This window comes from Styela clava, chromosome 7 (assembly GCF_964204865.1).
Source record: "Styela clava chromosome 7, kaStyClav1.hap1.2, whole genome shotgun sequence".
NCBI classification, from domain to species: Eukaryota; Metazoa; Chordata; class Ascidiacea; order Stolidobranchia; family Styelidae; genus Styela; species Styela clava.
Window position 1 is genome coordinate 4,217,095 of NC_135256.1, and position 24,553 is coordinate 4,241,647.

A 24,553-nucleotide genomic window follows, 5' to 3' on the forward strand; every position below is an offset into this window, starting at 1 on the left:
ACTTGTCTGCCGAGGACACTCTGACGCGAGTCAGTGCCGAGAGGCATGTGTGTCCTGGCGGACATAAAAAAATTATCTACGAATATGAAAAAAACTACTTACTATTACAATCGAAATTTACTATACGAGAAGAGGTACTAAACTATTATTTATGGTAGTAGAGGGACAGTAAAAAAAAAAACAGGACTACATAAGTTAAATAGTACAACACAAACCAAGTAGAAACAAAAGCGGTTTTAGGGAACAATATGTTTTTTTGCTATAATTTCTGTATTGCTGTTGTTTCTGATCTGATCTTATGAAGAAGACATACTCCTGGTACCGAATACATATATTGCAATTGTATATTTACAAATACAAAGAACAGTTCCAAGTCATGACTGATAAGTCACATAAAATCAAAGTTTCACTGCAAGCCCGAGTTCGTTAATTACTTGTTCATCGTTATCCTTTCTTTTCTCTCCTAACGATTGGTCGCTTTTATGCTGGTTTTGGTATCCTTAGGGCATGACGCGTTATCGTCATCGTACCTTACAGGACGTCTAATTGTTACGTATTTTATGACTGAGAGATTGCTTCTAATTTTAAGATTAGTATGACTTCAAGTCTAAACACGTAACTTAACCAAAACCAGCAAAATTACCCAATATCCTATACGGTAACGATCTATAAAAGAAACGCCGAGAGGGCCTCAAGAAATTCCAAGAAGGAGAGGCCACTCCCAATACACCAAGAATTGGAGCGGGCTGGCAATGCCACAATTTAGTTGTACCTTAATACAAACAAATTTTCCAATACCTTTTTCCGGCCCTGCCCAGGGCTTATATACCACTGGCCCGGTCCAGGGTGGTCGAACCAGTGCGCCACTAAGAGGTAGCAAAGTTTTTATTATCGAGAAAGGACTAAAACACAAATTCTTGAGAACACAATATTTGAAAAAGGCATGATGTCGAACAACGCTGGTACATGTATGGTCCAGTGCCCAAAAATGGGGGTGGGGTGAACAGACCTAAAAAAAATTTCAAAATTTTTTTTTTTTTTTGAAAAGGTATAACACAGGGCGAGCCCTTATCGCCATATAAAACTGTCCTACAATTCACACAGGTCCAGCTACTATTTTCATAAATACGTACATTTACCAAAAAAACACTGATGAAGGGCTTGGAAATACATGCGCAATCGGGACACAGCTAGGGCTGGGAATTTCGGGGAAAACACTTCAACCGTTAACCGGGTCGAATTGACCGGTTAACCGATGCGTGACGTTTGGCGTTATAATTTATAATTTCAGCTTGTTACGTCACAATGCTTATAAAGCAATTTCGCGCGTCCTTATCCCCGGTATCGCCTATTAAAATTATTCACGAATCGAGATAGTTTCATGATTGCTCTGCTGCAATAGATAGGCAGCGTGGTTCGGGCGTGTGGAAGTATTTTAGAAAAATTCCCTTGTTAAACGTCATTTATGTGACAAATTATCAGTGTTCGATGTGCAAATTTTACTTCGAGATATACCGTATTTATTCAATTATAACGCGCACTCGTGTATAACGCGTACCTTTAAATTTTGAATGAAAATTGGTATAAAATTCTTTTTTTTATTTTTTCTCTACTAACTACTGGTAAGCACATAAGGTAACAACTCACAGCATGAACAAAAATTTATTAAAAGCACACAGTAATTCAAAACTCTTCAAAATCGGATTCAGTCTCTGATTCACCAAACAACTGTTCGATTTCTGTTTGGGTTTCTTCTAAATCTTGAGGCAACTTTTGTGCAATTTTTGTTTTCTGGCGTAGTGCAAGTCCATGCCTTCTCATAAACGTTTGTGCCCAACCATTAGATGCTTTAAAGGTTGAATCTTTGCAAATCTTTTGTGCACGGAGTCTAATATGGAGCGAAGTGACGATGTACCCACTAGATCTTTGATCAACTATCCAATCATAAAGCTCCTTCTCCAACTCTGGGTACCGGGCTTGTCTCCCTCGCCGCGCTTTCTTTGTTTTGTTCATATCTTTTAGAACAACTTTCTGCTTTCTCCAATCTCTGACATTTGTCTCTGGTACATTGAATTCTCTAGAAGCTTTTCTATTTCCATGAGTTTCGCATAATCAACAACCTCCAGTTTGAATGCAGCCCTATATGCAGAACGTTTTTGTCTTGCCATAATAGATAATGGGTAATATATAATGGGTATCTACAGTACAGTACGATAATGGCAAATAAATATTCTCAACGCAGCGGGAATGTCAAACGCATGCTGAGCTGTCGCATGTGCGTGTGCTTGCACGAAATCGAACGCTTGCACGAATGTCAAACGCACGCTGAGCTGTCGCATGTGCGTGTGCTTGCACGAAATCGTCCTGCATTGGAATGTGCATGCGCGAGCGCACGCACGTTTCAGATGTTTAAAACCACATTTTCAATACCGCATTTCTCAGACCTCGTGTATAACGCGCAGCATTGATTTTTGCCTAAAATTCAGTTCAAAATTTTGCGCGTTATAATCGAATAAATACGGTATATCATATAAATAAAAACGGCATCAACTGCGCACTTCTGGTATGACATTGAATATCCTATTTTGCAATAAAATCGTGAACAATATATTTCGAAATCGACAGAAAACTGATTCTGAATTCATCATTGTCAAATTTCCATAGTCAGCAATCTTGGTACATCCATAATTTTCACATTTATTGAGTCCTTGCTCATACAGTTAGTAATATTGTTTTGAATTAAATGACACAAGAGATAAATTTGCGATAACGTAGTCACATTCGAAGAAATTGTACGGTACGAAGATGATTTGTACCTAAGATGTCAGTTACCGGTTAAAAAAAATCATAACCGTTAACCATCTGAAATAGGTTAACCATTGCCAGCCCTAGACACAGCATTTGTGTTACATGTTTATTATCTTCATGGAATCCACTGTTTTGCGTCCATAGGCCTGCTACTTTCCATCTCGTAAGTTTTATCTTCACATATCAATGATGAGCTTCAACGAATTTATTCGCTGTATCAGCAGCATATCTTCCGCAACAGCATGCAAATTTCTTAACAACAAACTTCTTCGCTGTATCAGCAGCCTATTTGGCCTAATGCTCTCAGCCATAGAATATTTTCGCTCAAATTCCAAAAGATTATTTTTGTGGCATTGTTATGACGTCACAGACGCTTCACATCGCGTCCGATTTAGATCAGATTCGTAGTTTTGGCAGGATTGCGGGGCAAACAGGCGCAGAGCCGGCTAAGGACACCTCGCAGTGCGATATTTCAGAAAAGCATGATGGCGAGCGGTGGTTCATCTATCATGACCATGTGGACGGGACGTGTCAAATGCCCGAAATTGTGGGAGGAGGAGTGGACAGACAGACTTGAAAAAAAAATAAAAATTCGTAAATTGACATATCGCAGGGCGAGTCCCAACCACCCCACTACTGTCCTAGCCATAAATTTGAGCCATGGCTCAGAAACTTACTTTTTTTTTTTTTTAATAAATTGGGCCTCAACCCAACGATACTTACCTTTTTTTAATACTTACGTTCATTTCAGGGGAGGCGGGTAGATCTTTTTTCCTGTAAATACCTGTAAGCAGGCAAAATAAAAACACCAGAAGAGAACAGATGTTTAGATTCGACGAACATTTACGTGACAGAAGAGAGTTAGGAGAAATGCACCTTGATGCACACTCATATAAACTAAACTCTCCCTGTCACGTGATGCTCGTCTCCTCTAGAAAATATGAGAAAGAGTGAGTAAGAAGTGATAGAGAGAAAGAAGAGTTAAGAGGTTATGAAAGAAGAAAGTTATATTAAGAAAAAAATAATGATTATAAGAAGTAAACAAAAAAAAATACCTGTACCAAAAAAAAGAGGCCAGTAATCTTGATGTATTTGGCGTTTATAAAATGTTTAACTTGCTATTATAATGTTATATTAGTTTACTTTTACTACTATTACAGAGAACATAATGTCCATCTATTAGTTATGATAATGAAAGAGAAGAGCAAATGATATTATTATGTTAAAATATATTATTTCATTATCATTACAAGGAACTTAATGTTACTTTTATAAATGTAATAATAGATAAGTAACACATATATTGTTTAAATAGTTATTTCTGGAAGAAAAAGAATGTCATAGGAGATTATAAATGTCTTGAAACATGAGAACTTCAATTATTAAATGTTGTATCCGGATAGAATCTCCTTCCAATGGAAGCAACTCATATATTATAATATCGCCATACTTTGTCTCACGCTCCTAGAGATGTTGATAAAAATTCCCTATAACTGATTTTATTATATTATTTACATCGTTTGTCCTGACATATCGATCCTCTTTATCAATAACCTTTTTCAAGTTAATTATCTGGACTTTAAAGATTTGAAAGATCTTTAAAACCGATAAAGCACAATTATTATTATAAGTGTTATATAGGATTTCTCCCATATGAACACTTATTGCACTTAAACTTACTTGATTTAAGAAATTCAGGATTCTCGATGACATGTCAAGACAAACGATGCATTCCAAGAAAATACGCTGGGTAGTATCCAGCCCGGCGTTGCAAAACTTGCAATTTAGCTTCAGCAGACGGTTATTAAATTTATTATATTTAAACCCCGTTCGCTTCCGCCGTTGTCCGAATAAAAAACCGCTCCGCGCAACCCTAAATGAAATCTCTCGTTCGTGGTTATTAAAATGTTTTTTAAGATGTCGACTGAGAAGATGTACACGTTCCCAGTCGACATCAGTTGGAGGATGTTCTGTACGTTCTCCAAGGAGCTTGCGATAGATATTACGCAAGTTGGAGGATCCCCATTCATCGATCGAAAAGGACAGTCTTTGAAAAAGATTGGGCCTAATCGACCAAGATTCAGGAAGACATGGGGCGTGTCATGGAATTATTAAATAAAGATGGATTGATTTTTATTCTGCTTCCCAGGCTGTACTGGGCCTCTCTATGCCAGAACTGACTGGGATTAGTTAGAGAGACCAGTTGTTTGAGTTTTTCAGCCTGGCAAGCAGCAATTTTAGTCTTGAGAACAACCACGCCCATCCCGCCTTTATCCATGTCATCCTGCAGAATCCTCCTGCTTATTATCTCCGTGGGCTCCAAGACCAAAGAAAGGAAAAAATGGACCTCTCTATTGCCTGTACAGTTTGAGTCGGTATTGCTACCGATCTCGCATTGAACAGGACCTGGGACAGGATTAATGAGTTAATTATAGTTATCTTACCGTACCAGGAAAGAGATCTAGTTTTACTAAAATTTATTATTTTATTAATTTTAATTATTTTTTCCTGCCAAGTTTTGGTTTCTTGGTCTTTGCCAAAGTAAATACCTAAAATTTTGACAGAATCCTTTGCAAACCGATTATGGACCGAGTAAGATAGTAAGTCTCTGGCCCGTTTATTGGTGCAAAGGATTTCTGTCTTATCCATATTAATTGCTTGTCCTGTAGAAGAACGAAAAATATCCAATTCTTTAAATATAGAATCCACCGAGTATGCATCAGACACGGCAAAAGTTGCATCGTCCGCATACTGGTCCATTTTATGCTCGAATTTTCCAATCTTTATTCCTTTGATTAAATTATTAGATAATATTCTTCGGCTCAGGGGCTCCACATTGATGGTGTACAGGAGCATACTCGGGGGACATCCTTGACGAATGATCCTGAGTATGTTAATTTCCTTTGATATGGGTCGTATAAGATAAGGCGTCTGGTAATGAGTTTTGCAATGATCTTATAGTCGACGTTCAGATTTGAGATCGGACGCCAATTTCTCAAATCTGAAGCGTCGGCTTTCTTATAAATTAAACGAACGCGCGATTTTTTAAAGGAATCTGGCAATATTCCAGATAACAAAATATTATTAATTAAAATTATGAATTGGTTTTTAGTTATGGGCCAGAACGCGATATAAAATTCTTTGGAGAAGCCGTCAAGACCTGGCGACTTCCCATTGTCCATATCTTTTATAATGCTAAGAACTTCTTCTTCATCACTAAATTCCGATATGTGATCTAAATCTTCCTGAGACAGAGATGTATTATTAATTGTGTCCAGATACTCTTTTTGGGTCACTGCATCAATATCTGACACAGTTCCCCAAAGGTTAGTGTAAAAATTTTCGACTACATCCAATATTTCTTTAGGGTTTTCTTTTAGAATTCCGGATTCATCTTTTAGTTTTGAAATTGAGGTTTTGGCTTCTCTTTTTTTGATCTTCTGAAAAAATATTTTAGATGGTCTTTCGCCGATCTCCGTTTCCTCAATTTTTGCTTTTAATTTGATGTAGTCTAATTTAATATTTTGATGAAGAAGAAGTTCTTGGCGGAGTTTAGTAATCTTCTGGTTGTCAATGCCCTCTTTTACCAGATGGTCCAGGTGTTTCTTTTTCATTCTTATTTCATTTGCTTTTTGAATAGAATACGCAATTGATGTTCTACGGAGGCTATATTTTACAAAGTCCCAGCATTTCTGGATATGGGAGAATTCATCCATTCGGAGAACTAAATCGTTATATGTTTGTTTTATTATAGTTATATAGTTTACATCACCATATATGCTGGTGTTATTTTTCCAGGCACCCTTGCCCCACCTTATCTTAATTCAAGGACTGGGACAAGGGTGTGGTCAGAAGCGGTGTTAATTATATGGTGGATATTTTTGACACTAGTCACGAGGTTTTCAGAGACATAAATTCTGTCTATCCTGCGTGACTGTGTCCCAATTATACAGGTGTAAAACTGGCCGGCAGGATATTTAATACCGGTAAATATCCACCATGTTGGAAGCTTGTAAAGCTGATCCTAATATTTTCTCTTCCCTAGACAGCTAAAAATGATGTTTATTGAGAACATTACGCTCATCTAGGACAGAGTTAAAATCGCCGGCTATTATTAAATATAACAATGGATCCAGGGTCTGGATCACACTGCACATCTTTTCAATGAAATCTGTCTGGACGTGCCCCCTAACAGAAGGAACATACGCATTTATAATGCAGTAATTGTTATTATCAAAAGAAAAATCCATTCTGTCAAGCCTGTAGGGAATTAAATTATTATATATAACATCTACAAAAGAGACATTATTATTAATTAAAAACCCAGTTCCAGCCCTGAAGTATTTTAAAGATGTTTCTTCATGAGAGATTGTGTTGAGATGTGCAGTGTAACCCAGATCGTTGGCCCAAGTTACAATGATATTATAGTTGCAACGATGAACTTGTTGCAGAGCAATAATATCAGGTCTCTGACTCTGGAGCCAGAGATTCAGCTTGAGCTTATTAGTACTTAGCCCGTTGATGTTAAGCGTGGCTATGCTTAAAGAATCCATTGCGTGAATGACGAGTGAAAAGTACCAAGTTAAATACTATATTAACATTATACAGATTACTATAGTGTGGTTAAAGTTACGAAAACCAAGTATAGTATTAGTATTAAAACTGGTACAAAATACTACCAATAATAGAAGACCAAAAACGGATGTTTCTTCTCCCAAAATATTATAGGGATTAAGATAGAAGAGATTGAGGAATTGGGAATAATTGTACTATTTTTTTTCTACGGCAGGCGCCACAAAAAATATCCTAGATTTACTAGGAGGTAGGACTAGAGAGGTGTCAGATGTTCCAGACGAACTCTCACGACCCCTTTTTTCATCTCTAAAAACAGAGGGTTGGTCTATCGGAGAAAAATCCCACTCTGGACCCGGTTCATTGGTTTTACCATGGTTTCTAAGTTTTTTTTAAGAGACTCATGATCTTCATCTGAGCTCTCCGAAAGTTTGGCCAGGTTTAACGGACTATCTTCCGAAAAGCTCTCATTCTCTTGGATATTATCCTTAAAAATTACTTCAAAGTTTTCCGGGTCTCCAACCGATTTTTCACTATCATTATTTTCCTCACCTGATTTACCCTTTAAATTAGGAGGATTCGACTCCAATGAGTCAGTAATTTCCTTAAGATTGGTCGGGATAGGATGTAATTTAACCCTGACCAAACTAGAATATTTATTGGGCTTATCAGGGGGGTTTTCATATTCAATATTTTTTTTTTCCGAACGTCGCTGTGACAAAGATGGGTCAGAGCTAACTTCAGAAAAACTATATCTAGCAGATTTAGGGTTTTCCAAAGCCACTATAGCGGGCACATCAGGAGAGCTTGTGCGAGGTGTTGCATCGCAAACTGGTTTCTCAGCAGATGGTAGAGCTGGAAATTCCGGACACTCTCGCTGAATATGTCCCGACTTCTTGCAACGACGACAGGATGGTGGCTGAACACAATCTCGGGCCAAATGCCCAGTTTTGGAAACAGTTAAGGCAGGACTTAACGTACAGGTCTGGAGGAAGATACGTTTTACAACGCATTCCACCAACGTTGATGAAATCGGGAGATCTCGAAGTCATCAACGATGGCTTGCACATAACCGTTGTACACCCGGGTGTTTTTTAGGTTGATCTTAAATACCCGCCTAACTGAACCAAAATTTAGAGAATTCAGCATTGATTTGATCTGCTCCTGCGTGGCTTCAGTCGGTATACTTCGAACACTGATGCGTGTGCCGGGGCCACGGGGTAAACCAAATTTTAAATTACCAAGAGGAGTGTCCAAGCTATTATCAACGCTATTTAAAAAGTTATCTCGCGTTGACCCACCATCCGTGGGCTGGAATGTAATGTTCCATAAGCCCTGACGGTTTGAAATTTTAAAGATTTCGGACGCCATGCCAAGGCAATATCTGCATTTGAGGAAAATATGCTGGGTGTTATCCACACCATTATTGCAAAACTTACAGTTGAGTTTGAGGAGTTTATTATTTTGTCTATTATATTTAAAGCCGGTCCGCATCCGGCGATGTCCAAAGAGAAAACCGTTGCGGACAATCCTATAGGAAAATTCCCTTTCGGGATTGCTGAAATGAAGTTTATAATGACCAAGGAGATGCACGCGCTCCCAATCGATGTTTGTGGGAGGATATTCCTCTCTGTCGCCCAGTAGTTTCCTATAAATGGAGGAAAGACAGGCGGATTCCCAATCAAGCCCAGATTTTTCAAAGCATTAAACGTATTGAGTGCTTTGAGCCACGATTCTGGAATTTGCATGGAATGGGGGATCGAGTTGCTGAATAATTTCGAATTAACCGAGATCATTTTGCTGCCAAGCGAATACTGGGCCTCTCTATGCCACAATTGAGTGGGGTTAACAAGAGAGGCCAGTTGATGGAATCTTTCAACTTGGCATGCAACTATTTTAGTTGTTAAACAAGGAACCCCCATTCCACCCTTAGACTTATCATTCCGAAGAATCCGCCTGCCTAAAACCTCCATAGGATCTGACGACCAGAGAAAAGAAAAAATATTCCTGTCAATGGATTTAATTACACGAGGTGGTATTTCTACCGACCTCGCGTTGAAAAGGATTCGAGACAAGACCATGGAATCAATTACCATGATCTTGCCATACCAAGACAGAGATCTTGTTTTATTTAAATTAATAATTTTTACTATCTTGGCGATTTTTTCGTCCCAAGTTCGGTTCGCGCGATTTTTCCCGAAGTATATGCCCAAAATATAAATACTATCATGTACAAAAATATTATAGGCAGAGTATGATATTAATTCTCTTGCCTTTTTATTTGTACATAATATTTTAGTTTTTTCTTTATTAATTGTCTGGCCAGTGGCCAGACGAAAAGACTCCAATTCATTAAATATGGCATCAACCGAGTACACGTCCGATACCGTGAAATTGGCATCGTCCGCGTACTGGTCCAATTTGTAATGAAAATTACCAATTCTTAACCCATTTATTAAGCTATTATTTAATACACGGCGGCTGAGGGGCTTTACATTGATGGTATACAATAACATACTCAGGGGACATCCTTGACGGATGCCCCTGAGTATGCTAATTTTTTTTGGTAAACGCCCCATTCACCTCTATAACGCTAATTATGTCCGTGTATATGGATTTTATTAATCTCAAGGCGTTTGGGCCCAAATCAATCACCTCGAGTAGTCTCAAAAGGTAATTGTGGTTGACCATATCAAACGCCTTGATATTATCTATTGAATTATATAAATAGGAATGTTCTTAATATTGGCATATGATATTGCACTGTTGATGTTATAGTGAATATCGAAGATACTACGTCCCTGGATGGTGCATTTTTGGGTAGTACTTATTATGCCGGAGAGAGGAATTAAAAGACGATTTGTCAAAAGTTTGGTTATGATTTTATAGTCGACGTTCAGATTTGATATCGGACGCCAATTTTTCAAATCTGAAACGTCGACTTTCTTAAAAATTAATTTTACGCGCGCTTTTTTCGAAGATTCTGGGAGGATCCCAGAAAACAAAACATTGTTAATTAGAATAAGAAATTCCTTTTTAATTAGATTCCAGAAGGTCAGATAAAATTCCTTCGACAAGCCGTCGAATCCCGGCAACTTGCCGCTCTCCATTCCCTTTATTATATTAAAAATTTCCTCTTCGGTCGCCCAGTCTTCAATTATTTGGTTGTCTTCTTCCGTTAATCGGGTAGACTCCATAATTTTTATATACTCGTCTTGGGTCGCCACATCAATTTTTGATGTGGTTCCCCACAGACTATGATAGAAATTATGGACTACGTTAATAATATCTTCTTTTTTATCTTTTATAATGCCAAATTTATCTTTCAGTTGAACGATAGTCGTTTCCTGTTCCCTTTGTTTAATTTTTTGGAAGAAGATTTTAGTGGGCTCTTCACCCTCTTCTGTGTCCTAGATCCGAGCTTTTAGTTTAATATATTCCAATTTTTTTTCTTGTTGAAGACGGAGTTCGTTTCGGAGATTTATAATTTCACTATTATTTTGACGTTCTTTTATAAAATATTCCATATCTGATCTTTTCTTTCTATTTTCTTCTGCTATTTTGAATGAATAAGCAGAAGTGGCTTTTCTGATGCGATATTTTACATAATCCCACCATTTCTGGATGAGAGAGTAATCTTCTAAATGGTGGACCAATTCTTTATATAAATTGGCAATGATGTCAACATATAAGGGATCCTCATAAAAGGCTATATTATTTTTCCACACACCCTTCCCCCACCTTATCTTCATAGAAGACTTTAATTCAAGGACTTGGACAAGGGTGTGGTCGGAAACGGTATTAATTATATGGAGGATATTTTTCACACAGTACACGTAGTTTTCGGAGACATAGATCCGATCGATTCTACGTGACTGTGTGCCTATTGTACAAGTATATAGTTGTCCAGCAGGATGTCTCCTGCGAAAAATATCCACCATGCCTAGTTCTTTAAAGGATTGTCCTAGTATTTTTTCTGCCTTGGAGAGTTTAAAATGATGATTAATTAAAACATCACGCTCATCCAAGACAGAATTAAAATCTCCAGTTATTATAATTGAATACAGGGGATCGAGAGTTTGGAGAATACCGCACATATCCTCCATGAATTGGGTCTGTATAGTACCTCGTACCGACGGAACATAGGAGTTGATCAAAGAAAAATTATTATTATTATAGAAAAAATCCAGTCGGCAGAGTCTATACGGGATTAAAACCTTATACGTCAAAGCCGTACAAGGGATCTTATTTTTAATTAAAATTCCCGTTCCAGCCCTGAAGTATCTAATATTAGGATCTTCATGGAGGAGAATGGTGTTGAGATGCGCGATATATCCTATCTCTGTAGCCCATGCATCGATATCTTCTTTTTTGCAGCGATGGATTTGCTGCAGGGATATAATCTCAGGTCTATGTCTCTGCAACCAGAGACGTAGCCTGAGTCTATTTGAGTAGAGCCCATTTACATTTAGTGAGGCTATGCTCAGAAAATCCATCAAAGAAGAGAGATTAGAAAAATTATTACATTATAAATCGACATGATGCAATTCACTATAATGTGTACGAAAGTTATTACGTGAAGTATTGAGCTATTAGAAAATGTACAACCATTATAGTTAATATTAATACAGGTGGTAATCCACCAATAGAAGAAAATTCTATAAAAATAGAAGGGGAATTATGAAGAATTAGAGTTAATCGTTATGTTTTTCTTCACCGACAGGCAATTCAGAAAAAATACGGGATTTACTGGGGGGAAGAGATGATGAAGCGCCTGACGACGAACTCTCCCGTCCCCTTTTTTCGTCCCTAAAGACAGGTTTTTCGATATTTGAGTAGTCCCAGTCCGGACCCGGCTCCTTGGATTTGCGATGGCTGCGCAGTTTCTTACGAAACGACGCGTGATCTTCTTCGCCGCTCTCCGAAAGCTTGGCGACATCAAGAACGCCAACTTCGAAAGAGCTGTTTTCATCGCAAATTTTTTCCAAGTCATCCGAGTCCTTTCCAGGACTACTGTTATTATTTTCTGCCTCATTTTTGTTATTTTTATCCAGGTTAGAGTTTTCCGATTCTAGCGAATCAGAATACTCTTTAACTTCAGCCGGGATTGGGTGGATGTCCACCGTCACCCGACTGAGAAAATTACTAGGATTACTAGTAGAAGTTCTTTCAGTTATAATATTAATTTCATCATCCTCCTGTACTAGCATTGGTGAGGAGGTTGATGGAGCTTTAGAAAAGCTATATCTCGTGGTCCTCACCACTGCTTTGGATGTTTTTACAGGAGGATCACGACGTGGTGGATCTTCGCTCGGTGCTTTCCTGGCAGGTGGAAGCGCAGGGAAGTCGGTGCAGTCCCTCTGCACATGCCCAGATTGTTTGCACTTGCGGCATGAGGGGGGATTCACACACTCCCGGGCTAAATGCCCGGAAGCGAAGCAATTCAAGCAATGCTTGACATAAAGGTCCGCTGGCAAGTAGGTTTTGCATCGTATACCGCAAACGTTAATAAAATCTGGAAAATTGATCTTATTAAAATCATCAACGATCGCTTGGATATATCCATTATACACTTTCGTGTTTTTAAGACATATCTTGTATACTCTGCGGATTTTTCCAAACTTTAGCGAATTGAGCATTGTTGTTAACTGCTCTATAGTCGCCTCAGTTGGGATTCCGCGGACACTAATACGCGTGCCAGCCCCACGCGGAAGAGAGAATATTATGGGACCAGATGGGGTGTCGAGTTGGCTTCCTACGGATGTCAAAAACTTTTCTCGATGTCCACCATCTGCGGAACTGAAAGTTACGTTCCAGAGATTTTTATTTATCGGAAAAATTCCTTCTACCAGGCTTTTAAAAGGACGAAGCTGTTCAACTGTCGTGAAGAGCTCGTAGAACGCGGAGACTGTAGGAATGTCCTTTGATGTCAACGCGTCTACTGACTCTCCACGACGTACTTGAAGGTCTTTGATGTTGGCAACTTTTGGCAACGACGCAGCAACACTAGAAAACAATGGCTTTGGCGCCGAGGAAGAAGCCGGCAAAGTTGCAACAGTTGATTCAGCAGCCATCTGTCTGCCAGAGACACTCTGGTTTACACCAGCGCCGAGAGGCAAGTGTGTCCTGGCAGACATAAAGAAATACACTCAGCAACCAAGACAATTTATGAAAAGGGATTTCTACTAAAAGGCTATATATACTGAGCTACCTGTTAGGGTAGTAGACGATATAACTATAAACTAACTCAGGATTATAAGTTAACAAAGGTAACAAGCAAACAGAGCATATAACGAAATACTAAACGAATTCGTTAAAGAAACGCCGGGGTGGCCTCAGAAACTACAAGAAGGAGAGGCCACTCCCAATATACCAAGAATTGGAGCGGGTTGGCAAAAACCACAATTTAGTTGTTACCTTAATACAACCAAATACTCCAATACCTTTTTCCGGCCCTGCCCAGGGCTTATATACCACTGGCCCAGTCCAGGGTGGTCGAACCAGTGCGCCACTAAGAGGTAGCAAGATTTTATTATCGAAAAAGGACTAAAACACAAATTATTGAGAACACAATATTTGAAAAGGCATGATGACGGGCAACGCTGGTACATCTATGGCCAAGTGGTCCAGTGCCCAAAAATGGGGGTGGGGTGGACGACTTCAAAAAAAAAATTTCAAAAATTTTTTTAAAAAAAAAAATTTTTTTTTTTGAAAAGGTATAACACAGGGCGGGCCCTTATCGCCCTATAAAACTGTCCTACAATTCACACAGGTCCCGCTACTATTTTCATAAATACGTACATTTACCAAAAAACACTGATGAAGGGCTTGGAAATACATGCGCAATCGGGACACTGCTAGGGCTGGGAATTTCGGGGAAAACACTTTAACCGTTAACCGGGTAAAATGAACCTGTTAACCTATGCGTGACGTTTGGGGTAATAATTTATAATTTCAGCTTGTTAAGTCACAATGCTTATAAAGCAATTTCGCGTGTCCTCATCCCCGGTATCGCTTATTATAATTATTCACGAATCGAGATAGTTTCATGATTGCTCTGCTGCAATAGATAGGCAGCGTGGTTCGGGCGTGTGGAAGTATTTTAGAAAACCTGATTTCCTTGTTAAACGTCATTTATGTGACAAATTATCAGTGTTCGATGTGCAAATTTTACTTCGAGATATATATCATATAAATAAAAACGGCATCAACTGCGCACTTGTGATATGACATTGAATATCCGATTTTGCAATGAAATCGTGAATAATATATTTCGAAATCGACCGAAAACTGATTCTGAATTCATCATTGTCAAATTTCCATAATCAGCAATCTTGGTACTTCCATATTTATTGAGTCCTTGCCCATACAGTTAGTAATATTCTTTTGAATTGAATGCCACAAGAGATAAATTTGCGATAACGTAATCATATTCGAAGATGATTTGTACTTAAGATGTCAGTTAACGGTTAAAATAAATCGTAACCGTTAACCATCTGGAATAGGTTAACCACTCCCAGCCCTGGACACAGCATTTGTGTTACATGTTTATTATCTTCATGGAATCTACTGTTTCGCGTATATAAGCCTGCTACTTTCCATCCCGTAAGTTTTATCTTCACATATCAATGATGAGCTTCAACGAATTTATTCGCAGCGTATTTGGCCTGCTGCTCTCGGCCATAGAATATTTTCGCTCAAACTCCCAAAAATTATTTGTGGCATTGTTATGACGTCACAGACGCTTCACATCGCGTCCGATTTAGATCAGATTCGTAGTTTTGGCAGGATTGCGGGGCAAACAGGCGCAGAGCCGGCTAAGGACACCTCGCAGTGCGATATTTCAGAAAAGCATGATGGCAGGCGGTGGTTCATCTATCATGACCATGCGGACGGGACGTGTCAAATGCCCGAAATTGGGGGAGGAGAAGTGGACAGACAGACTTAAAAAAAAAAAATTTTTTTTTTTTGGAAATTGACATATCGCAGGGCGAGTCCCAACCACCCACTACTGTCCTAGCCATAAATTTGAGCCACGGCTCAGAAACTTACTTTTTTTTTTTTTTTTTTTTTTTTTTTTATTTATTTGTTTTTTTTTTTAATTGGGCCTCAACCCAACGATACTTACCTTTTTTTATTTTTTATACTTACGTTCTTTTCAGGGGAGGCTGGTAGATCTTTTTTCCTGTAGATACCTGTAAGCAGGCAAAATAAAAACACCAGAAGAGAACAGATGTTTAGATTCGACGAACATTTACGTGACAGAAGAGAGTTAGGAGAAATGCACCTTGGTGCACACTCATATAAACTCTCCCTGTCACGTGATGCTCGTCTCCTCTAGAAAATATGAGAATGAGAAAGAGTGAGTAAGAAGTGATAGAGAGAAAGAAGAGGTAAGAGGTTAAGAAGGAAGAAAGTTTTAAGATAAAAATAATGGTTATAAGAAGTAAACAAAAAAAAAAAACAAAAAAAAAAATACCTGTACCAAAAATAAGAGGCCAGTAATCTCGATGTATTTGGCGTTTATAAAATGTTTAACTTGCTATTATAATGTTATATTAGTTTACTTTTACTATTATTACAGAGAACATAATGTCCATCTATTAGTTATGATAATGAAAGAGAAGAGCAAATGCTATTATTATGTTAAAATATATTATTTCATTATCATTACAAAGAACTTAATGTTACTTTTATAAATGTAATAAATGTAATAATAGATAAGTAACACATATATTGTATAAATAGTTATTTCTGGAAGAAAAATAATGTCATAGGAGATTATAAATGTCTTGAAACATGAGAACTTCAATTATTAAATGTTGTACCCGGATAGAATCTCCTTCCAATTTGGAAGCAACTCATATATTATGATATCGCCATACTTTGTTTCACGCTCCAGGAGATGTTGGTAAAAATTCCCTATAACTGATTTTATTATATTATTTACATCGTTTGTCCTGACATATCGGTCTTCTTTATCAAGAACCTTTTTCAAGTTAATTATCTGGACTTTAAAGATTTGAAAGATCTTTAAAACCGATAAAGCACAATTATTATTGTAAGTGTTATATAGGATTTCTCCCATATGAACACTTAATGCACTTAAACTTACTTGATTTAAGAAATTTAGGATTCTTGATGACATGTCAAGACAAACGATGCATTCCAAGAAAATATGCTGGGTAGTATCCAGCCCGGCGTTGCAAAACTTGCAATTTAGCTTCAGCAGACGGTTATTAAATTTATCATATTTAAACCCCGTCTGCTTCCGCCGTTGTCCAAATAAAAAACCGCTCCGCGCAACCCTAAATGAAATCTCTCGTTCGTGGTTATTGAAATGTTTTTTAAGATGTCGACTGAGAAGATGTACACGTTCCCAGTCGACATCAGTTGGAGGATGTTCTGTACGATCCCCAAGGAGCTTGCGATAAATACTACGCAAGTTGGAGGATTCCCATTCGTCGATCGAAAAAGACAGTCTTTGAAAAAGACTTGAGCCTAATCAACCAAGATTCAGGAAGACATGGGGCGTGCGGCATGGAATTATCAAATAAAGATGGATTAATTATTTTTATTTTGCTTCCCAGGCTGTACTGGGCCTCTCTATGCCAGAGTTGTCTGGGATTAGTTAGAGAGACCAGATGTTTTAGTTTTTCAGCCTGGCAAGCAGCAATTTTGGTCTTAAGATTCACCACGCCCATACCGCCTTTATCCACATCATCCTGCAGGACCCTCCGACTTAAGATCTCCATGGGTTCTGTAGACCAGATGAAGGAAAAAATAGATCTCTCAATTGCCTGTACAATGTGCGGCGGTATGAATACCGACCGCACATTATACAGGACCTGGGATAAAATTAGTGAATTTATAATTACGATCTTACCATGCCAGGTGAGAGAGCGAGTCCTACTAATATTTATAATTTTATTAATAGTACTTATTTTTTCTTGCCAAGTTTTGGCAACCTGATCTTTTCCAAAATAAGTACCCAGAATTTTGACAGAGTCCTTCACAAGATTATTATGGGCAGAGAATGATATTAGATCTCTAGCCCGTTGGTTAGTGCAAAGGATCTCTGTCTTGTTTATATTAATCGCCTGCCCTGTAGATAGGCGGAAAAAATCCAATTCTTTAAAAATAGCGTCGACCGAGTACACGTCCGATACAACAAAAGTTGCATCGTCCGCGTACTGGTCCAGTTTATGTTCGAAATTACCGATCCTGATACCTTTAATTATGTTATTATTAATTATCCTGCGGCTCAGGGGCTCCGCATTGATGGTGTAGAGAAGCATACTCAGGGGACATCCTTGACGAATGCCCCTGAGTATGCTGATCTCATTTGTGAATGCCCCATTCACCTCAACGACACTGGTAATATTGGAATACATAGATTTTATTAATCTCAAGGCGTTCTCACCTATATTAATTCTCTCGAGGAGAGATAACAGGTAATGATGATTAACCATATCGAACGCCTTGAGATTATCTATACAGACTATATAGCAAGGTAAGTTCTTATACCTAGAATAGTTTATTGCACTCTCAATATTATAATGAATATCAAAGATACTCCGGCCAGGAATAGTACACTTTTGCGTACTATTAATAATTTTAGACATGGGTTCTATGAGGCGTTTTGTGATAAGTTTAGCTGTGATCTTATAGTCGACGTTCAGATTTGAGATCGGACGCCAATTTCTCAAATCTGAAGCGTCGGCTTTCTTATAAATTAAACGGACTCTGGCTTTTCTAAAAGAATCTGGCAATATACCAGATAACATAATATTATTAATTAAAATGGTGAATTCTTTGTTTATTAAAAACCAAAACGCCACATAGAACTCTTTTGAGAAGCCGTCAAAACATGGCGACTTCCCATTTTCCATGCTCTTTATTATATTAAAAACTTCTTCCTCGTGTGTCCAAGCTGAAACATTTTCTACATCCTCCTGGTTTAGGGATGTATGATTAATAGAATCTAAATATACCTTTTGGGACACTGTATCTATGTCAGATACAGTGCCCCATAAGTTCGAATAGAAATTTTCCACAATATTTAAAATATCCTCCTGATTTTCTTTTAGGATTCCGTTATTATTTTTCAATTTAAAAATCGAAGTTTCCGCTTCCCTTTTTTTAATTTTTTGAAAGAATATTTTAGTTGGTTTTTCACCAAATTCTGTTTCTTCGATTTTAGCTTTTAATTTTAAATATTCAAGTTTATTTTTCTGAAGAAGAAGAAGTTCTTGACGGAGTTGTAATATCCTGTCGTTGTCATAGCCTTCTTTTATAAGATAATCCAGATGTTCTTTTTTTCTTTTATCTTCTTTTGCTTTTTCAATGGAATAAGCAATAGATACTTTCCTTAGGCTATATTTAACAAAATCCCACCATATCTGAATATGGGAGAATTCATCCATTCGAAGGACTAAATTATTATAGTTATGTTTTATTATATTTTTATAGTTTTCATCATCATACAAGCTGGTGTTGTTCTTCCACGCACCCTTGCCCCACCTTATCTTCATAGAAGACTTTAATACAAGGACTGGGACAAGGGTGTGGTCGGAAGCGGTATTTATAAAATGATGAATATCTTTGACAGCAGTCACGAGGTTTTCAGAGATGTAAATTCTGTCAATCCTTCGTGACTGCGTCCCAATTTTACAGGTGTAAAGTTGGCCGTCGGGATATTTATTACGAAAGATATCCACCATGCTAGAGGCTTGCATGGCGGAAGCTAGTATTTTCTCTGCCCTAGAGAGTTTAAAATGATGTTTATTTAGAACATCACGCTCATCTAGGACAGAGTTGAAGTCGCCAGTTATAATTATGTACAGCAAGGGGTCCATAGTCTGGATCACACTGCGCATCTTCTCCATGAAGTCTGTCTGGACGTGTCCTCTGACAGACGGAACATACGAATTAATAATACAGTAGGCATTATTATCGTAAAAAAAGTTCAGCCTGTCGAGTCTATCGGGAATCAGACTTTTATATTCAACATCAGATAAATAAATATTATCTTTAATCAGAAACCCAGTTCCAGACTTAAAATATTTGATGGTTTTATCCTCATGGTTGATGGTATTAAGTTGCGCAGTGTAACCCAGATCGCTGGCCCAAGTATCAATATTATTTTTATCACAGCGATGTATTTGCTGTAAAGCAATAATATCTGGTCTCTGGTTTTGAAGCCAGAGACCTAACTTAAGCCGATTAGTAGCCAACCCATTAATATTAAAAGTGGCTATTTTCAAGGAAGCCATTGCTAATGAGGCGAGGGAAAAATACTATGCATACTATATTAAAATACAATACAACTATATTATGTATTGATATATTATTTACATTTATAGTTATTATAATAATATTATTTTTATCATTACAGGCATTGAAAAATACCAGAAATGAAAATCCACGAATAGATGAGTCTTCTCCCAAGATGTAATAGAAGAAGAAATGGAAGAATTCAGAGAATTGGATAGATATTATGTTATTCGTCTTCCTCTGAAGGCAAGACGGAGAAAATTCTAGACTTACTCGGGGGCAGAACAAGGGAGGTGTCTGATGTACTAGACGAACTCTCCCGTCCCCTTTTATCGTCCCGAAAGACAGATTGTTTTTCAATTTGAGAATATTCCCAATCTGGGCCAGGTTCCTTCTTTTTACCATGGCTTCGGAGTTTTAACCGAAAGGACGCATGGTCTTCATCGGAACTCCCCGAGAGTTTGACCAGATTTAACGGGCCATCTCCCGAAGAGTTCTCCTTCTCAGTAATATTAGCTATTGTTATTTCAGGTTCATCCTAGTTTTTCCCTAAGTTTAAACTATTTTCAATATCCAATTTCCCCTTCGCGTGAAATGGGTCCGAATCAAGAGAGTCAGATATCTCACGAACTTCAGCCGGGATAGGGTGTAATTCAACCCTAACCAGGCTAGAATACTTATTAGGTTTATTGGATGTTTCATCCTTATTATTTTTCTTTTTAGGCGATCTCTGCTTTGATGGGGAGCTAGATACAACTTTGGAGAAGCTATATCTAGCTGGCGTCGCGGAGGTGGATGCCGCTGGTACATCAAAAGAATTGGTGCGAGGTGGAATGTCGCTACCCAGTTTCTCAGCTGGTGGCATTGCTGGAAACTCGGGACAGTCCTTCTGAACATGTCCCGATTTCTTGCAGAGACGACAAGACGGAGGTAATACGCAGTCTCGAGCAAGATGCCCCGACTGAAAACAGTTCAGGCAAGTTTTTGTATAAAGCTCTGCAGGGAGGTACGTTTTGCAACGTTGCCCGCCAATGTTGATAAAGTCTGGAAAATTAGATATATCAAACTCGTCAACAATGGCCTGCACATAGCCGTTATAAACCCTGGTGTTCTTGAGGTAGATCTTGAATACTCGCCGAACATTTCCAAAATTTAACGAATTGAGCATCGACTTTATTTGGTCTACTGTGGCCTCAGTTGGAATACTTCGCACACTGATTCGTGTGCCAGGGCCACGAGGCAGACCAAGTTTAAGTTCGCCCGAGGGAGTGTCGAGAATGTTACCGACACTATTTAAAAATATTTCTCGCGTAGAACCACCATCTGTGGGCTGGAAGGTTAAATTCCATAGACCTTGTCGGATGGGGAAAATACCCTCAACTTGGGATTTAAAGGGACGAAGTTTTTCCACGGAAGTGAAGAGCTCGAAAAACGCCGAGACGGTCGGTATGTCTTGAGCTGTAAAGACGTCGATCGACTCGGAGCGAGAGACCTCCATATCCTTTACATTAACTACCTTAGGTAGAGACGCCGCCACGCTTGAAAAAAGCGGTTTGGGCGCCACGGAAGATACTAAGGTAGACATGGCCTTAGATTTCCGACTGCCAGGAACACTCTGATCTAAACCAGTGCCGAGAGGCAAGTGTGTCCTGGCAGACATAAAAAAGACCAAGAAAACAAGTTAGTCAACCAGATGTTCTTCCAAGGAGAGAATTCAGGTGAGGAGCTATAGTTATAGATGATATTATATAAATTTAACTAAACTACTATTTATGGTAGTGCAGGAACGAAGACAACAATGTAAACAAGTTGAACAGCTACCACTATTTAAACAGAGCAAGTCAAACGAAAGCAATAACGAATTACAAAAAAAGAATACGTTATAGAAACGCCGGGGTGGCCTCAAAGAAACTACAAGAAGGAGAGGCCACTCCCAATACACCAAGAATTGGAGCGGGTAGGCAAAACCACAATTTAGTTGTACCTTAATACAACCAAATACTCCAATACCTTTTTCCGGCCCTGCCCAGGGCTTATATACCACTGGCCCAGTCCAGGGTGGTCGAACCAGTGCGCCACTAAGAGGTAGCAAGATTTTATTATCGAAAAAGGACTAAAACACAAATTATTGAGAACACAATATTTGAAAAGGCATGATGACGGGCAACGCCGGTACATCTATGGCCAAGTGGTCCAGTGCCCAAAAATGGGGGTGGGGTGGACGACTTCAAAAAAAAAATTTCAAAAAATTTTTAAAAAAAAAATTTTTTTTTTTTTGAAAAGGTATAACACAGGGCGAGCCCTTATCGCCCTATAAAACTGTCCTACAATTCACACAGGTCCCGCTACTATTTTCATAAATACGTACATTTACCAAAAAACACTGATGAAGGGCTTGGAAATACATGCGCAATCGGGACACTGCTAGGGCTGGGAATTTCGGGGAAAACACTTTAACCGTTAACCGGGTAAAATGAACCTGTTAACCGATGCGTGACGTTTGGGGTAATAATTTATAATTTCAGCTTGTTAAGTCACAATGCTTATAAAGCAATTTCGCGTGTCCTCATCCCCGGTATCGCTTATTATAATTATTCACGAATCGAGATAGTTTCATGATTGCTCTGCTGCAATAGATAGGCAGCGTGGTTCGGGCGTGTGGAAGTATTTTAGAAAACCTGATTTCCTTGTTAAACGTCATTTATGTGACAAATTATCAGTGTTCGATGTGCAAATTTTACTTCGAGATATATATCATATAAATAAAAACGGCATCAACTGCGCACTTGTGATATGACATTGAATATCCGATTTTGCAATGAAATCGTGAATAATATATTTCGAAATCGACCGAAAACTGATTCTGAATTCATCATTGTCAAATTTCCATAATCAGCAATCTTGGTACTTCCATATTTATTGAGTCCTTGCCCATACAGTTAGTAATATTCTTTTGAATTGAATGCCACAAGAGATAAATTTGCGATGACGTAATCATATTCGAAGATGATTTGTACTTAAGATGTCAGTTAACGGTTAAAATAAATCGTAACCGTTAACCATCTGGAATAGGTTAACCACTCCCAGCCCTGGACACAGCATTTGTGTTACATGTTTATTATCTTCATGGAATCTACTGTTTCGCGTATATAAGCCTGCTACTTTCCATCCCGTAAGTTTTATCTTCACATATCAATGACGAGCTTCAACGAATTTATTCGCAGCGTATTTGGCCTGATGCTCTCGGCCATAGAATATTTTCGCTCAAACTCCCAAAAATTATTTGTGGCATTGTAATGACGTCACAGACGCTTCACATCGCGTCCGATTTAGATCAGATTCGTAGTTTTGGCAGGATTGCGGGGCAAACAGGCGCAGAGCCGGTTAAGGACACCTCGCAGTGCGATATTTCAGAAAAGCATGATGGCAGGCGGTGGTTCATCTATCATGACCATGCGGACGGGACGTGTCAAATGCCCGAAATTGGGGGAGAAGGAATGGACAGACAGACTTGAAAAAAAAAAAAAAAAATTTTTTTTTCGTAAATTGACATATCGCAGGGCGAGTCCCAACCACCCCACTACTGTCCTAGCCATAAATTTGAGCCACGGCTCAGAAACTTACTTTTTTTTTTTTTTAATTTTTTATTTTCGGATCAGAGCGACATCACTGGAATCCAGCCCAATGCCTTCATGCCCAGTTGATGTCGACGGAAGTTAAATTCATTACCCTTGACAGGGGTTCTATATTTACCACATGGTGTGGAAATACTTCCATTCATCATTTCCGTTTTAGATGGTATTTCGAGTTTTATAAAAAATATAGTGGTTTACTTCCACTCGCACCGGCCCTGGAAGCGGGATCGGGTTCAAATAATGACTGAGTATTGTTTTACCCAGCCACATTCTCAGCGAGTCGGTAAATCACTAATGGCCGTCATATCTGAGTACAAGGCCAGATGGTGCTATCCATTGAGGCTATATATTTTGACATATAAGGCCAGGGCTGTTTATCTCCCATTTATGGTGGGTCGAGTTACAGATGGGATATTTCACTATATTATTTTTTCCCATTTGAATCGGGTATTTACCTGGATTCCAGTTTATCAAGAGTGTTTTGTTTTACCATGGACAGTGTTTTAATAATGCTGTTGTTGTAGTTGGTACTAATTTGATGTTACATAACCTGCTAGAACCTCCTTCCAATTAGTTATTAACTGAATTTGATCCGTCGCAGATCCTTGCATTAGTAGATTGTACTTGCCTGTCAAATCCTGTAGTATAATTCTAGTCAGTTTTCTGTTATTTTTTTCTACCCGGTTTTCTTTGTCCAAAGATCGTTTATAGTTTATTATATGGCCTTTTATTATCTGGATAGTTTTTAAAATTATCAGTTTATTAGGTCCATCGTAGCTGTTGAAAAACAGATGGTCTGGCAATATTTTAATCTCCATGTTGCAGATTTCGGAGATTATTTCGCTTAAAGCTTCCAAAGACTTATGGACAGTTTTACAATGCAGGAAGATGTGATAAGTATCGTCCTTATCGGCGAGGCAAAATTTACATTCCACTATTAGTTTTTTGTTTGTTTCTTTGGTGTATTGGAGACCGGTATTTTTTCTTTTGTTTCCGAATAGGTATCCATTTTGAGCAATCCTATATGACGTAATTTTTTCCTTGTTTGTAATTTTCCCTTTTAAGAATTTATGTTTTAAATGTATATGGTTCCAATTTATTGTTGACAGTTCCTCTTGCACTTCCAAATTATTAATCCGTTGGTATATTTCTTTATGGGTGATCTCATTCCAGTTATCATCTTTTGTACTTATTTGGTCGTGCATTTTAAGGACTTCCATCCAGTTTTTGGGTACTTGAACTGTGTGTGGCATCGAGTTAGT

The 24,553-nt window shown here is 38.3% G+C and overlaps 1 long non-coding RNA gene across 1 annotated transcript in view; it reads right to left on the reverse strand.

Moving 5' to 3' along the window:
- Positions 1-313: 313 nt before the first annotated feature.
- The window catches only part of LOC144425164 (uncharacterized), a 158,130-nt gene continuing 133,890 nt past the window's right edge, over positions 314-24,553 (reverse strand). The window contains exon 2 of the long non-coding RNA XR_013477341.1: positions 314-449. This is a non-coding gene — a long non-coding RNA (uncharacterized LOC144425164). The remainder of the gene's footprint in view (positions 450-24,553) is intronic.